This window comes from Periplaneta americana, chromosome 7 (genome assembly GCF_040183065.1).
Source record: "Periplaneta americana isolate PAMFEO1 chromosome 7, P.americana_PAMFEO1_priV1, whole genome shotgun sequence".
Taxonomy (NCBI): Eukaryota; Metazoa; Arthropoda; class Insecta; order Blattodea; family Blattidae; genus Periplaneta; species Periplaneta americana.
Genome location: NC_091123.1, coordinates 187,143,392 through 187,158,411, shown reverse-complemented (window position 1 = coordinate 187,158,411; position 15,020 = coordinate 187,143,392). Strand labels below are relative to the sequence as shown.

General features: G+C 34.5%; 1 long non-coding RNA gene across 2 annotated transcripts in view; it reads right to left on the bottom strand.

Moving 5' to 3' along the window:
* LOC138703840 (uncharacterized) overlaps positions 1 to 15,020 on the bottom strand; it is a 742,347-nt gene that overhangs the window by 237,294 nt on the left and 490,033 nt on the right. For both annotated transcript variants that reach the window (XR_011333273.1, XR_011333272.1), the window contains exon 2: positions 2,980 to 3,018. This is a non-coding gene — a long non-coding RNA (uncharacterized lncRNA). The remainder of the gene's footprint in view (positions 1 to 2,979; positions 3,019 to 15,020) is intronic.

The following is a 15,020-nucleotide window of genomic DNA, read 5'->3' as shown; positions in this document are numbered from 1 at the left end:
TAAGCCTATTATATTATATAATTTCACTGTAGCTGTAATTTTAATTTTAGTTCCTATTTTATTTTGCTTTGTATATTCTCTTACAGGCCTATTAATATTATATCTGAACTGTGACCGAACACGAGCGCTGCTCATTCGGTCTCAGATTTTGTTAATATTACTGTATCTCCTTTTTTATATTGATTGTATTATTTTATTTCTATTTCTATAGTTGTAATTATATTCTGTATTCTGTATATTTAAATTTGTAGAGGTCGAGTCAGGAATATGTACGGCTATTCAAAGATCAAGAAAAATTATTTTATTTTCATAAAAACATCTCTTTAATTATTTCACTATTATTACTATAGAAAAATGAAATAAATAGCAATTCAAGCTAATTTTAGCTTTTTTTGTTGGAAATTCATACCAGAAAATAATGCTTTGCCACTACAAGTACGAATTGACCCTATTCACTGTTCCTTTGAATGGAATAGACATTGAATAATTTCAAGGGAAAAATTGTTCCGGGACCGGGTATCGATCCCGGGGAGCTACCCGGGAACTCCACCCGACACCGTCTCAACTTTTCCCTTTATATCCACACAACTCGCGTGGGCTGACTAAACGCCAGAGACCCACATCGAGTGCACACAAACTCTGTGTGACTTGGAATTGTGGTTTTCTGTTAACGTACACAGTGACGTATATATACGTGTGCACTCGATGTGGGTCTCTGGCGTTTCGTCAGCCCACGCGAGTTGTGTGGATATAAAGGGAGTGGTTGAGACGGTGTCGGGTGGAGTTCCCGGGTAGCTCAGTTGGCAGAGCGCTGGTACGTTCAACCAGAAGTCCCGGGATCGATACCCAGTCCCGGAACAATTTTTCCCTTGAAATTATTCAAATCTGCTTTACAGGAAGCTTTACCTGAAAGACTAGATTTGCGGAATAGACACTGTTTCAGCGCACTCGGAAGATTCAGAACTCTGATAGATAGAGGCACGGTCCCTTTGTCGTCATTGTGAAAGCTTACATAGTTTTGAAAGATATTCTACAAGAGCAAGAGATTTCTCTTAATGCCATTCATTCTCTAGAAGAGAGGTCACTAATGACAATGACAGAGGAGAAAAATGGCGACTGTATCTGAATGATTTAAAGTTGATTTATACCTGAATAAACACCATTCTTTTATGAAAAATACTGTATTATTGTGTTTCTATTGACTTAATTATTGACAAGGTTAGAGGACTTTCAATTTTTTACTTCTTAATAAACCTACTTACCAGAAAAAAAAACGAATAGCAGTATAATTCTTATATACAGGCATAATATTTTGGTACGTACAGTACCATCACATTATACGCTCAAAATATTCTCTGAAATTTAGGAATTATATAAAAACGAAATTAATAAAATTGTATCCCTACAGTCTTGAGGATGCACGCATGGGTCCTTGAAATGAATCATGTTTTTTATATTTGACTTATTTTACATTAAATTGTAATTGTATATATTTGACCATGTCTATGTATACATTATGCCATCGACAATAAAGTTCTCTCTACCTACCTACCTACCTACCTACCTACCTACCTACCTACCTACCTACCTACCTACCTACCTACCTACCTACCTACCTACCTACCTACCTATCTATCTATCTATCTATCTATCTATCTATCTATCTATCTATCTATCTATCTATCTATCTATCTATCTATCTATCTATCTATCTATCTATCTATCTATCTATCTATCTATCTATCTATCTATCTATCTATCTATCCATCTATCCATCTATCTATCCATCTATCTCATCCATCTATCCATCCATCTCATCCATCTATCCACCTATCTCATCCATCTATCCATCTATCTCATCCATCTATCCATCTATCTCATCCATCTATCCATCTATCTCATCCATCCATCTATCTCATCCATCCATCTATCTCATCCATCCATCCATCTATCTCATCCATCTATCCATCTATCTCATCCATCTATCCATCTATCTCATCCATCTATCCATCTATCCCATCCATCTATCCATCTATCCCATCCATCTATCTCATCTATCCCATCCATATATCTCATCTATCTCATCCATCTAGCCATCTATCTCAGCCATCTATCTCATCCATTTATCCATCTATCTCATCCATCTATCCATCTATCTCATCCATCTATCTCATCCATCTATCCATCTATCTCATCCATCTATCCATCTATCTCATCCATCTCATCCATCCATCTCATCCATCCATCCATCCATCTCATCCATCCATCCATCTCATCCATCCATCTCATCCATCCATCTCATCCATCCATCCCATCCATCCATCCATCCATCCATCCATCCATCCATCCATCCATCCATCCATCCATCCATCCATCCATCCATCCATCCATCCATCCATCCATCCATCCATCCATCCATCCATCCATCCATCTATCTATCTATCTATCTATCTATCTATCTATCTATCTATCTATCTATCTATCTATCTATCTATCTATCTATCCATCTATCTACGCAAGATTGCGGGCAGAATAACTGATGTGCGTATGGCAATAATTATGAATGCATTATATATTTATGTTATATTTCTATGATCTTATAAAAGCATTGGAAAAGCGTTGCGAATAAAAATATTACCAATTCTCGGAAATTTATTATTTCTAATTCTCAGAATTATATAAATTATGGAAGTTACGCATTGCGCGTGACGTACACAAAAAAGTGGAATTTTTAATAATCGTTATTAAATTATCGTTCTCCAGACAAAGAGGCTTGGTAAATACGTCACAGAGCAAATATTTGCAATGGACAAATACTTCGCAGCAAACTCTGTGCATATTAAATTTTAAATAAAATTCTCGCTCAGTTATGATACCTTCAGCGTTTCGTGGTACAGTATATAAAAAAACCGACATAAACGTGAAGGCTGGAACATTCTCCTATAATCACAAAAATGTGTATGTTGATAAAATCCATACCTGAATTTTGTACAGTTGTAGACGTCCAGTTCGTATGACCTGAAAAATAAGAGAAATATTTAAAAAATATGAACAATGCTTACAGTTTGTATGTCAAAACCATTCATAAAATTCGGAGCATTTACGACAACCTAGATGATACGAATAACACACTGCATCATGCATGCTTCAATGACATACCAAGAATATTTATGAATTATTTTCCAAAATAATTCATTGGATAGTTGTGAGAAGTTACCGACTCTGGCAACCAGACGTAGACACTCAATCGAAACTACGTAACACTTAAAACGTGAAGCTGCAATCAGCAAGCATTGATTGATTGATTGATTGATTGTTTATTCAATACATGACCATATACATGGATGTACACGTCAATCATATAATAAAGAAGAAACTCAATAAAATTAAAAAAAAAAACTAAAAATTAAAATACAGTTAAAATAGATAACATAATCAAGTAGTATTGCATATTGTCATAATTTGTAATTTAAAAATTATTTTATTGAATAAAAACTTGTTCAGTTAAAATCTCTTTAACCTTCACTTTAAATTTTGTATAAGGTAAACAATGTATCTGCAATGATAATTTATTAAAAAAACAGTATAGATTTGCCCATACGTATTATATGTCCTGCCAATCTCAAACGTCTGGATTTAATGTTCCTAATTATGTAAGGTGAAGAATACAATGCGTGCAGTTCTGTGTTGTGTAACTTTCTCCATTCTCCTGTAACTTCATCCCTCTTAGCCCCAAATATTTTGCTAAGCACCTTATTCTCAAACACCCTTAACCTATGTTCCTCTCTCAAAGTGAGAGTCCAAGTTTCACAACCATAAAGAACAACCGGTAATATAACTGTTTTACTTTCAGATTTCTTGACAGCAGACTGGATGATAAAAGCTTCTCAACCGAATAATAACAGGCATTTCCCATATTTATTCTGTGTTTAATTTCCTCCCGAGTATCATTTACATTTGTTACTGTTGCTCCCAGATATTTGAATTTTTCCACCTCTTCAAAAGGATAAATTTCCAATTTTTATATTTCCATTTCGTACAATATTCTCGTCAAGAGACATAATCATATACTTTGTCTTTTCGGGATTTACTTCCAAACTTATCTCTTTACTTGCTTCCAGTAAAATTCCCGTGATTTCCCTAATCGTTTGTGTATTTTCTCCTAACATATTCACGTCATCCTCATAGACAAGCAGCTGATGTAACCCCCCATTCTATCTCTATACTTCTTAGGCCCAATTGAATAAAACTCCCTGACTAAAGATCAACTTTGATCGAAGATCGAAAAGTGAACCGAGTTCAGACACTTCTTCTATTGTATAACACTTTTCTGCGATCAAATTACCTTGGTTCAAATGCAATCTAAGTTCACGTGAAAAGGATTTGGCAACATCGCATAAACAGGTGAAATACGTGATGCGCGGACAGGTTTGTTCATTGTTGCCAATCTAGCGACTTTAACTCTTTTTCAACAACAATTTCTTTTAACTTTTATATTGCTTAAATAGGGATTTAGTGACCTTTTTAGCACCCCATAGTGACAAAATTTAATCTTTCTTTGTTGATAATGAGAAATCTAGAGACTTTACAACTACTTTTTGGCGACTTTCCGTACACTCTGTTGGAGACACTGGTTTTTTTGTGCAATGTAAATAATGGCGGACAATAAGAAGAAGGTTGACTGTTCTCCGAGTTGTTATCATGTTATGGTGTTTGATACTGCTAAACATAATAAAGCTTTATAAAACGACAATTTTCGTTTAGTAATACAGTTAATTGAAAATTTATGAATGTACCTATCATATCCATTAATAATTAATGGTTGTTATAAACATAATATAATTATAGGTTATGTTATTTGATACTGCTGAACACGATAGAGCCTTATAAAATATAAGATTGTGTATTAAGGCAAGAAATTGAAAGAAATATATATAAATGTACCTATCATATCTATTAATATTGATAATAATGGATATTTTATTTGCACAATCTGTCACTCGTATATTTCAAACAGAAAAGAAATAACTGAACTTGGATCATCTAACTTAATCGGAGAAATTTCTTCAGTCAAAGTTGACTTTAGTTTGAGACAAATTAATCTCAGATTAGACTTTATACAACACAAAATTCCAAGTTCAGCTGAAACAAGGATCAATTTAACCTCTGATCTAAGATTAAATGGTTTATACAATAGGCCCTTAAAGTAATTTTTAACGAAAACCTAAGCACCACTTTTTTTCTTACAATTTCCTAAAAGGCCCGTATTTTTTCCGTTGTTGTTGTTGGAAGGCCATAAACCACCATAAAGTGACTACACGGTTGATGTTTTTATAATAATCTTGATGCACGATTACTTTACATAAGTGGAGTACTCCCACAGGAGTACGAACTCATCGCATGAAGGAAAGGGTCGAGGCAGCGTACGAGTAGTTACAAAGGAAGGAGTGGCACGATGAAAACTTCCATCAACCATTCTCCAGAGTCTGTCGCGCGCCGGCACATGTTTTAAGTCAGCGCCGTCAACTGTTTCGTCGCCCTAGTGACAACACTTGTCTACCAGCGCCTCCCAGCGGAGAAGGCTGAACATCGCTACCATTAGCGTCCTGGGGACGTTTCGTCATCCCTTAATAATGTTCTGTACAGTCGATACAGAAAATACATATTCTCAATTATATTGCCGGACTAGAGTCAAATAAGATTCAAAATAAAAGAGGAATAGAAGAAGAAATAAATAGAAAGAAAGTCAAAGACAGAAATAAGGCAGAGACGAAGAGTAAAGAAAGGTCAGAACCTGCGACAGTTGAGGATTTAGCAGAGATGTTTGATATGTGTAAAAAAATTGGGGATGTGATCAAAAAGTGCAAGTAAAGTGAAAGTGGAAAAAATCGAGAAGTATAGGGGAGAGAGAAAGTGTATAAACAGACGTGTAGAATAAAATATAAGTATTTATAGGAAGTGAGAATAGTGACAATGGATTAGGTGTAAGCAGATTAGTGAGAAAGTGGAAGTGAGCGCAAATAGGAATGAGTGAAAATAGTGAGAAAGGGTTAAGAGAAGTGAACAAGTGACAGCATAAAATTAGTACTAACATTTGGACGTTGCAATAGTAAATGAATAAAAGGTCAAAGAACAAATAGGCAAATAATCCAATATAATAATTTATAGAGAAGAATTGAAATTGAGATTTTAATGAATAGTAGTTAGAGGAAAAAGGGGGGGGTGTGAAAGGAGTATACAAAATTAGATATATTAGGATTAATGAACAAATAGAGAATAGCAATTGAAATATAGGGGAGATTGACCAAGTAACATAAAAAGGTACATAGCGGAATTGGGAGTATGTGTGTAGACGTGTACTGCAAATAATGTGTTATTGTAATGATATGTTAATGGTGGTACCGGATACAGAAATGTGAGGTACACCATTACATGTATAGAAGTGCTGTGACGAAATATATATCATATCATATCAGAAATAAGATTCTATCATTTTTATTATTTCCGTCGTCCCCCTCCATCATCTTCTCATCTCTTTCCTGATAATTTATGTAAAAATCTTCAGATTGTTGTTGGATAGTGCATTCTCTCAACATCATCTCCGCATTGAATTTTTACATGGATTACCTGCTGCTTTATGCCGGTAATATTTGAAGCGGTTATTCAAACAAGTAAAACTCTTAGCGTAGTTTGTAGAGAGATAGCTGACAGTTCGTGAGGTTGCGAGTTCAAATCTTCGTGGAGTTACTAAACTTTTATCAGTGAAGAAGTGTGTTGTGTCAGTGAAGTGTGAAGTATGTTGTGTCAGTGAAGTGTGTTGTGTAAGTGAAGTGTGTTGTGTAAGTGAAGTGTGTTGTGTAAGTGAAGTGTGTTGTGTAAGTGAAGTGTGTTGTGTAAGTGAAGTGTGTTGTGTAAGTGAAGTATGTTGTGTAAGTGAAGTGTGTTGTGTAAGTGAAGTGTGTTGTGTAAGTGAAGTATGTTGTGTCAGTGAAGTGTGTTGTGTAAGTGAAGTGTGTTGTGTAAGTGAAGTGTGTTGTGTAAGTGAAGTGTATTGTGTCAGTGAAGTGTGTTGTGTAAGTGAAGTGTGTTGTGTAAGTGAAGTGTGTTGTGTAAGTGAAGTGTGTTGTGTAAGTGAAGTGTGTTGTGTAAGTGAAGTGTGTTGTGTCAGTGAAGTGTGTTGTGTAAGTGAAGTGTGTTGTGTAAGTGAAGTGTGTTGTGTCAGTGAAGTGTGTTTTGTAAGTGAAGTGTGTTGTGTAAGTGAAGTGTGTTGTGTAAGTGAAGTATGTTGTGTCAGTGAAGTGTGTTGTGTAAGTGAAGTGTGTTGTGTAAGTGAAGTGTGTTGTGTAAGTGAAGTGTGTTGTGTAAGTGAAGTGTGTTCTGTAAATTAAGTGTGTATCAGTGAAGTTTTATAGTTTATAGTGGCAGTGCAAAGTATTTGAACAGTGAAATGTTTTGAAGTGTTAGTGAAATCAGGACAGTATCAGTGAAATGTGTCGTAGTTCCACTACAGTGAGTGAGTTGACAGCGAAATGAGTGTAGTGCTGAAAGGTACTTGTGCAGATATGAACATATCATACTCGTGGGTTTTAGTTCGAACTTAGGGTTAAGGTACAAATTAGATTTATTTTAAATGTTATTTTAAGTGATCGTGTTTCATTTAATTTAGGATGCTCCTTGTTGTTTTTATTATTATTATTATTATTATTATTATTATTATTAATTTATTATTAATTGTATTTTTATTAATTGTGTTTATTATTAATTGTCATTATTGACTAGCACTGCTAATGGGCGGTGGTGATGGTGATGATGTTGGAAAATTATGTGATGTCACAGAAGAACTGGGATGCCCGAAGAAAACTCCTGGTTTGTCCAAAACAATAAAATTTACAAATTCAAGGTGGATCAACCGGGATTTGAAACCATGTCCAGTGAGCTGGCAGCGAGCCATTGTGGAGATAAATAATCGCTGGAGATACAGGGTATGCGTATCTCATAAGTAATGTAATATATTAAGAAGGTTCAAAATTTTCAGTTCTGAGATTCTAACACTATTGAATTCCTTGCGGTGAGATCTATCTGAAGGTATACTTTGTTAACAACTGATTTCGGATTTTATGCTTTTTTTTTATTTCAAAAGAAAATGATCATACATTAGGGACCTACTACGATATGTCCCACATTACTCTTCTTACTTCAATGTGTGTCTTAAAATTTTTAATGTATATTATGGTTCCTAAAAATCCTGAATTGTAATTTATACAGTCCTACATCACCCTTTTTAGGGATATAAATCCGTCCCCTATTTTTTTTTCCTTGATGCATACAGGCTTGAGATTTAATATTCACATTTTTCATGGAAATATAGCTATAAATAAAGGGGTTTTATAGTGCCTAAAAATGCCTATTTCGACATTGGTGCCTACTTTTAGTTTTCTTTTAATTTTTGCATCTTTTTCGTAACTGATCATTGTTTTTCGTAATAGCCTGTATCATTTACAATAGAGAAATACCTCCGGGCCACCCGTTCTCATTCTTACAATCTTTCAATCCTAAAATTCCAACTTTCAGTCGGCCTGGGTAGCATAGTCGGTATAGGTCTGGCCTTCTGTGCTCGAGGTTGCGAATTCGATTCCGGCTCAGTCAATGGCATTTAAGTGTGCTTAAATGCGACAGGCTCATGTCAGTAGATTTACTGGCGGAACAAATTATTATTATCATTATTATTATTATTATTATTATTATTATTATTATTATTATTATTATTATTATTTTTATTATATCTTCTTCTGTCTGTCAGCAATTTAACACAAACTCGCTGGTTGTACCCGAATAAGCATTCTCTTACATTCCAAGACAGATAACAACCACTTCCTTTTTTCTCACCATTTGTAATTACGGCAGTGAACGACAGAATAGCCACAATAGGTGCTGATCTTCTACTGTGAAGCAAAGTATGGAAATGTGATTGGTGAATGAAAAACACTAACTTAAAAACAGAATGTCTTCATTTTGTGTATACATGTGTACCAGAGTGCTGCATTGGAGTTAAATCGCTCGCTTGAACTCGGTCGAGTGTCGCACCCTCGAGTGAGATACGATCGGTCGTGATACGCTCGTTATAAATAGAAGCACAGTACAAGGTCATCTCACCGACATGTCTTATCTTGTATGGAAGGCGACAGATAAGATACACATATGTTTTGCTCACACGGTAAAAATAAGGCTTTATTTTCTGCGTTTATGACAAACGTTTAATGGAACGTACCAAAACAGTAACATGAAGTTGTAAATAAAATAGTATGAAAAACTTCGATATACAGTTATTATTGCTAATTAATAATTATTCAATATTTGATTTACCACATATATAATATGATAGGTCTATACATAGTGTTCCGCCTATATACTGCGACAATGTAGAAACGTTTTACAAAATGTTATTGATATAGCAGTAGATTAATAACAATATTAGTACAGAGATAACGTCACAGAAAATATAATAAAACGAATAATCATGCTGCACAACTGTTACAGACGCAAACATTGATACACTAATTATTAGAGTTTATTGTTATTATTATTAGAAAACTTGATACATTTCTTGTATTATCGTGATTGTGTTCTACGTTTTTAATAATTACATTTACATCCAATAACATCTATCAGATGTGGCAAAAACAAAATCACTCCTGTGTGTGGGGGAGGGGGGAGAACATTTACCTACAACATTTATATTACATTTTAAAGCAAGTTTTGTAGTTGTACTATGGAGAGGTTAGTTAAACACTGCAAAGTTTTGAAATGATAAACATCTATGATGTTACTACACAGTTCATCACTGTAACAAGAACGAATGTCTAACGCTCTCGGCTTATACCGTTCGAGGATTTATCGCTCGTGACAATTTTACCCATCATGCATGTGCGCTACCTATCCGATTATGCTATGAACTACTTGGCGCTCGAGCGAAAACGTCCGATGCAGACCTCTGATGCGTACTCTTGTAAAATGTGAAATGTGTGGAAATTTCTTTTAATCTAAGAATTTTGCATTAAATGTTTAATCTTATATTACTGACATTCTTTAACAACAAAAAAGCCTATTTTTTATTTTATAGAGCCTAAATAAAAGAGTTTAAGAGCCTATTTTAGGTGCCTAAAATGCTACTTTTTAGGGCCTAAAATTCCGCTCTGTAGTCATCAGTCAATATTTCAACACAACAGCAACAAGAGCTGTTTGCAGAAATTGTGAAAACTTTCCTGAAATGCAGTCAGAATTAAATCCAATTTGTATCGCATTACAGACTGCGTGTTTTCAGAGGGAAAACCGAAACTCGGAAATAATTTCGTCGGCTGGGAGAGGGGACAGGTGGGAAACGATCAATTCCATCCATTGTATTAGTGAGCTGCTTACACAAAAGCTACGACTGAATGGGGAAGCGAGACTAGGTCTCAAGATTTTACACAATTTATAGGAGGGTAAGTAATAGAACAATTCTCTTTTTACAGCCAAAGCGCTTTTCTTTACTTAATTCCAAAAGTTTAAGCTTCAGGAGCCACATTTCTTGGATAGAAATTTTCAATGTTAAAGTTTGTCTTTTGCATTACTATAACTGAATGTGGGATGAAGCAGATGAAAGCGTTAAAGTGTGGTATTAATAGAAGCAAATCTTCCTTCCTTCCTTCCCTTCCAACGCGACTTTATGCAGTCTGGATATCTGTTGAAACCACTCGTACCTAATGCTATTATTTCGTACAATTAAATTCTGCTGCAGGAGCGCCGATGAAGTTTTACTCCCCACCCCGCGGGGATCCGGCAGAGATTCTTGTCAGATTGCCGAGTTTCGAGCTTTAATCTTCCCACTTCAGTCGCGCATCGGTCTACGCGAGATATTTCTATTAGTTTTGTCTCAACTCTTCGATACGCATTAGGCCTACGTCTGGGTATGACACGATTTCGCGTGTCCATGACAACACACACGAGTCTAAAACCCAACCAATGCATGTGGTCCTCATATATGCGAAAGTATAGATCAGTGTTTCTCAAACTTTTTTGAAGTGGGGACCACTTTTTTAAGTCAGAACAGTTCTGCGGACCACCTTACTCTTGTTCCCTTCGAAAGCAAATGTATCAGTTTTGTAGTATATTTCAATATCAATATACCAGTACTTAGGCTATATTTTAAAGTATAATCAATTAATTAAAATTGATTTAATTATAGTACATTATGCAACGAGCCTATAATGATAGTAATTAAGAAGCGAGTATGGATGTTTATGAAACGAGCGCAAGCGAGTTTCATAATTTTCATACGAGCTTCTTATCTACCATTATAGGCAAGTTTCATACGACTTTTTATGCTCGACCATATTTCTAACTTGAAATTATTCAGATGTATACATTTTATTTGTATCTGACAAGATCGGAAGTGACCTTGTTCTAGGTCGTGAATTGTGAGAAGTGCGCAGACGCGAAAGTATTGATTTTTTTCTGAGGAACAATAATGTCATTGACCTTGATGTAATCCCGTTAAACTTGATATAACCTTGATTAATGAATTCGACATTGGAAAACGAGATGACAAATTGAATTTATTTGAATATTATTTACAATTAACGCTAATTATTATAGTAACAGAACATAACCTTCTGCGACAGTATTGGATTTCCAGCCTCCGTGACTTTTCGCTAATTCTCTTTCGATTGCATATCCGAGAATAATCGATACTTGCGGTTTATAACGGTACAAAGCTGACTTGTCATTGGCTGAACACCTGTAAGCTGAGTTGTCATTGGCTGAAAACACCTGTACTTTAATGAGTAGGTGTAGGTACTTTAATGACATGCATTAAAGGACTGCTACCAGGTGTATAATTACTACATTTCGGCATGGTCTAGCATAAAATTCATTATATATTAGTATTAACTGATTAAGCTAATGTTAACACAAGAAAATTCATTTTTCTTTTTTTTTTATTGGGTTATTTTACGACGCTGTATCGACATCTAGGTTATTTAGCGTCTGAATGAAATGAATGCCGGTAGCCACGAGTGTCCCTACTTCCGTCATTGACTTCTAGCAGAATGTGGTGCCCAGAAGTTGCGAGGTAACATGTTAAAGTACAAAGTGTCCAACATGCCCGACTGTCTAGCAGACCCTAATTTACCCTATTATTTACAATTATTATAGTAACAGAACATAACCTTCTGCGACAGTATTGGATTTCCAGCCTGCGTGACGTTTTGCTAGTTGTCTTTCGATTGCATATCCGAGAATAATCGAAAACCTGAACTTTAATGAATAGGTGTACTTTAATGACATGCATTAAAGGACTGCTACCAGGTGTATAATTACTACATTTAGGCATGGTCGAGCATAAATGGTTTTAAAGAAATCAGTAATTATCCACAGAAATAGGGAAATTGAATTTAGGATAACCCGAACAGCTTCGGGCCTCAATTAGAACCTACTTCTGATCCAGAAGCATTTGTTTTGAACAATAGACCTAATAACCATTTCAGAAATTCTATTCAACTTTAAAGGTACAAAAAATGCTATTTCTGAATTATATCTATACCAATAATAAATCTGTAGCCGAAATTTTTCTGGTAATTTTCGATTTTCCAAAAATAATTGGTCCTAACATATATAATTAACCACCCTGAAACCGAAAATCGCTTTTTTGAAATTTTTGTTTGTATATCTGTCTGTCTATATGTTTGTTACCTTTTCACGCGATAATGGCTGAACGGATTTGGATGAAAATTGGAATATAAATTAAGTTCGTTGTAACTTAGATTTTAGGCTATAAGGCATTCAAAATAGATTATTTAAAAGGGGGCTTATAAGGGGGCCTGAATTAAATAAAACAAAATATCTCGCTTATTATTGATTTTTGTGAAAAATGTTACATAACAAAAGTTTCTTTAAAAATAATTTCCGATAAGTTTTATTCTTGAAACATTTTGATAGGACTGATATTTAATGAGATAAATGAGTTTTAAAATTAAAATAACTGCCATCTAAGGCCGTGTAATGAATTAAAAAACAAATGACTTCGTCTATAAGGGGCCTTGGACAGCAACAATCGAAAGCTATGAAAGATGGCCTACAGATAATGTTTCTGCGTTTCTATGAAGTAATATCGGAAGCTAAATTAACCTATTTGTATAATTAATTATTAATTCACCATTGGAAAGTGTAGTTTCTCTAGATGGACATAATGCTATAATGTTATTACAGTAACTTCTGAATGAATCGAGGACGGGTAAGATTAAAATAGCTTCTTATGCACAGAAAACTTGATAGGCTATTCTATATATTCGTTTCCTGTATTTCCTAAACTAATTTTTATGACCAAATGAGTGGTCTCTGGATCAAAATGATCGCATTTTAATTTTTTAATTCAATATAAATTAAGTAACATAATAAACGATTTATCCTCATATCAAACACGAATGTTCCCTGGATCAAATGTCCTATTTTAATTATGTAATTACTTTATATTTATTTCTAACGGGTACAGCGGAGCGCACGGGTACGGCTAGTATTTAATAATAATAATAATAATAATAATAATAATAATAATAATAATAATAATGATAATAATAATAATAATAATAATAATAATAATAATATAATTTACCTCAGTATTGCGTGCCGACTCTATGCACGAGAGGTATGGAGTTCAGTCCCTGAAGCCTCATATTTATGAGCAATTTCGTTTGACATACTTCTTCTTGGGAAACGAATGACCTTAAATCCTAACACGAAGTCTAAAGAAAAAGTTGCTTTCCTCAATTCAACGCTAAATTAATACTGCCAGTTGATTATTTGCAATAAAATCAATGTAAGCTCACACAGCAATTCAGAAACGAACAGCAGTTCTTCAAAGTGGCTGTTATTACAAAAGGAAAGGTTTTCGTTTATTTCAAAACATTTAAACGTTTTGCGGCCCAAGACAGAAGCAAACTGTAAAGCAGTTAAAATAAATCCTGTAAACGTAAACAACTTTCACAGACAGAACGTACACACACAATACTCAAATCTACTGAGGGTCATAACAAAAGTGTGGAAAAGAGGTTCCAAAAATACGACAGCTGTGTCTACACTTACAGAACTCATTTTCGTGGCGAGATTACTTGGGCAATTAAATTTCCTACTTGTGTCTCTTACCATGGTGAGTTGTTATCTTTCATCCCACCATTACACAGTGCTCACGATGTGTCCTAAATGCTATCACATTTATCCTATTGTTGGAGGAGCCAATTTCAGCAGTATGTATGTATTTTTTATTTTTTTATTGGGCTATTTTACGACGCTGTATCAACATCTAGGTTATTTAGCGTCTGAATGAAATTGTGATAATGCCGGTGAAATGAGTCCGGGGTCCAACACCGAAAGTTACCCAGCATTTGCTCATATTGGGTTGAGGGAAAACCCCGGAAAAAACTTCAACCAGGTAACTTGTCCCGACCGGGATTCGAACCCGGGCCACCTGGTTTCGCGGCCAGACGCGCTGACCGTTACTCCACAGGTGTGGACATGTATGTATGTATGTATGTATGTATGTATTAACACTACAATTGGGTATACACCCGGTGGCAGTGATATATAATATACAATAATACCATTATAATTCTACAATAATTACAGCAATAAAAGAAAAATAAAAAAAATAAAATAAAATAAACCTAAATTTATTTCTAACTATAAATAAATAGATGTAATAAACCTAGGACTATAAATAAAAACTATTCTATAATAACGCCTAACAATAAGCAAAAGTAAACCCAACTTGTAAGTACTTCTATTTCACCCAACTATTACCAATTTAAGTAATTACATATCCCCTTAATTAATTACAAATCAACTTAATTACATATCACCTTAATTCATTTACATATCAACTAAATTACATATCATCTTAATTAATTACATATCAACTTAATTAATTACATATCAACTTAATTAATTACATGACACAACTTAGATATTTACACTGCACCTACAATTAC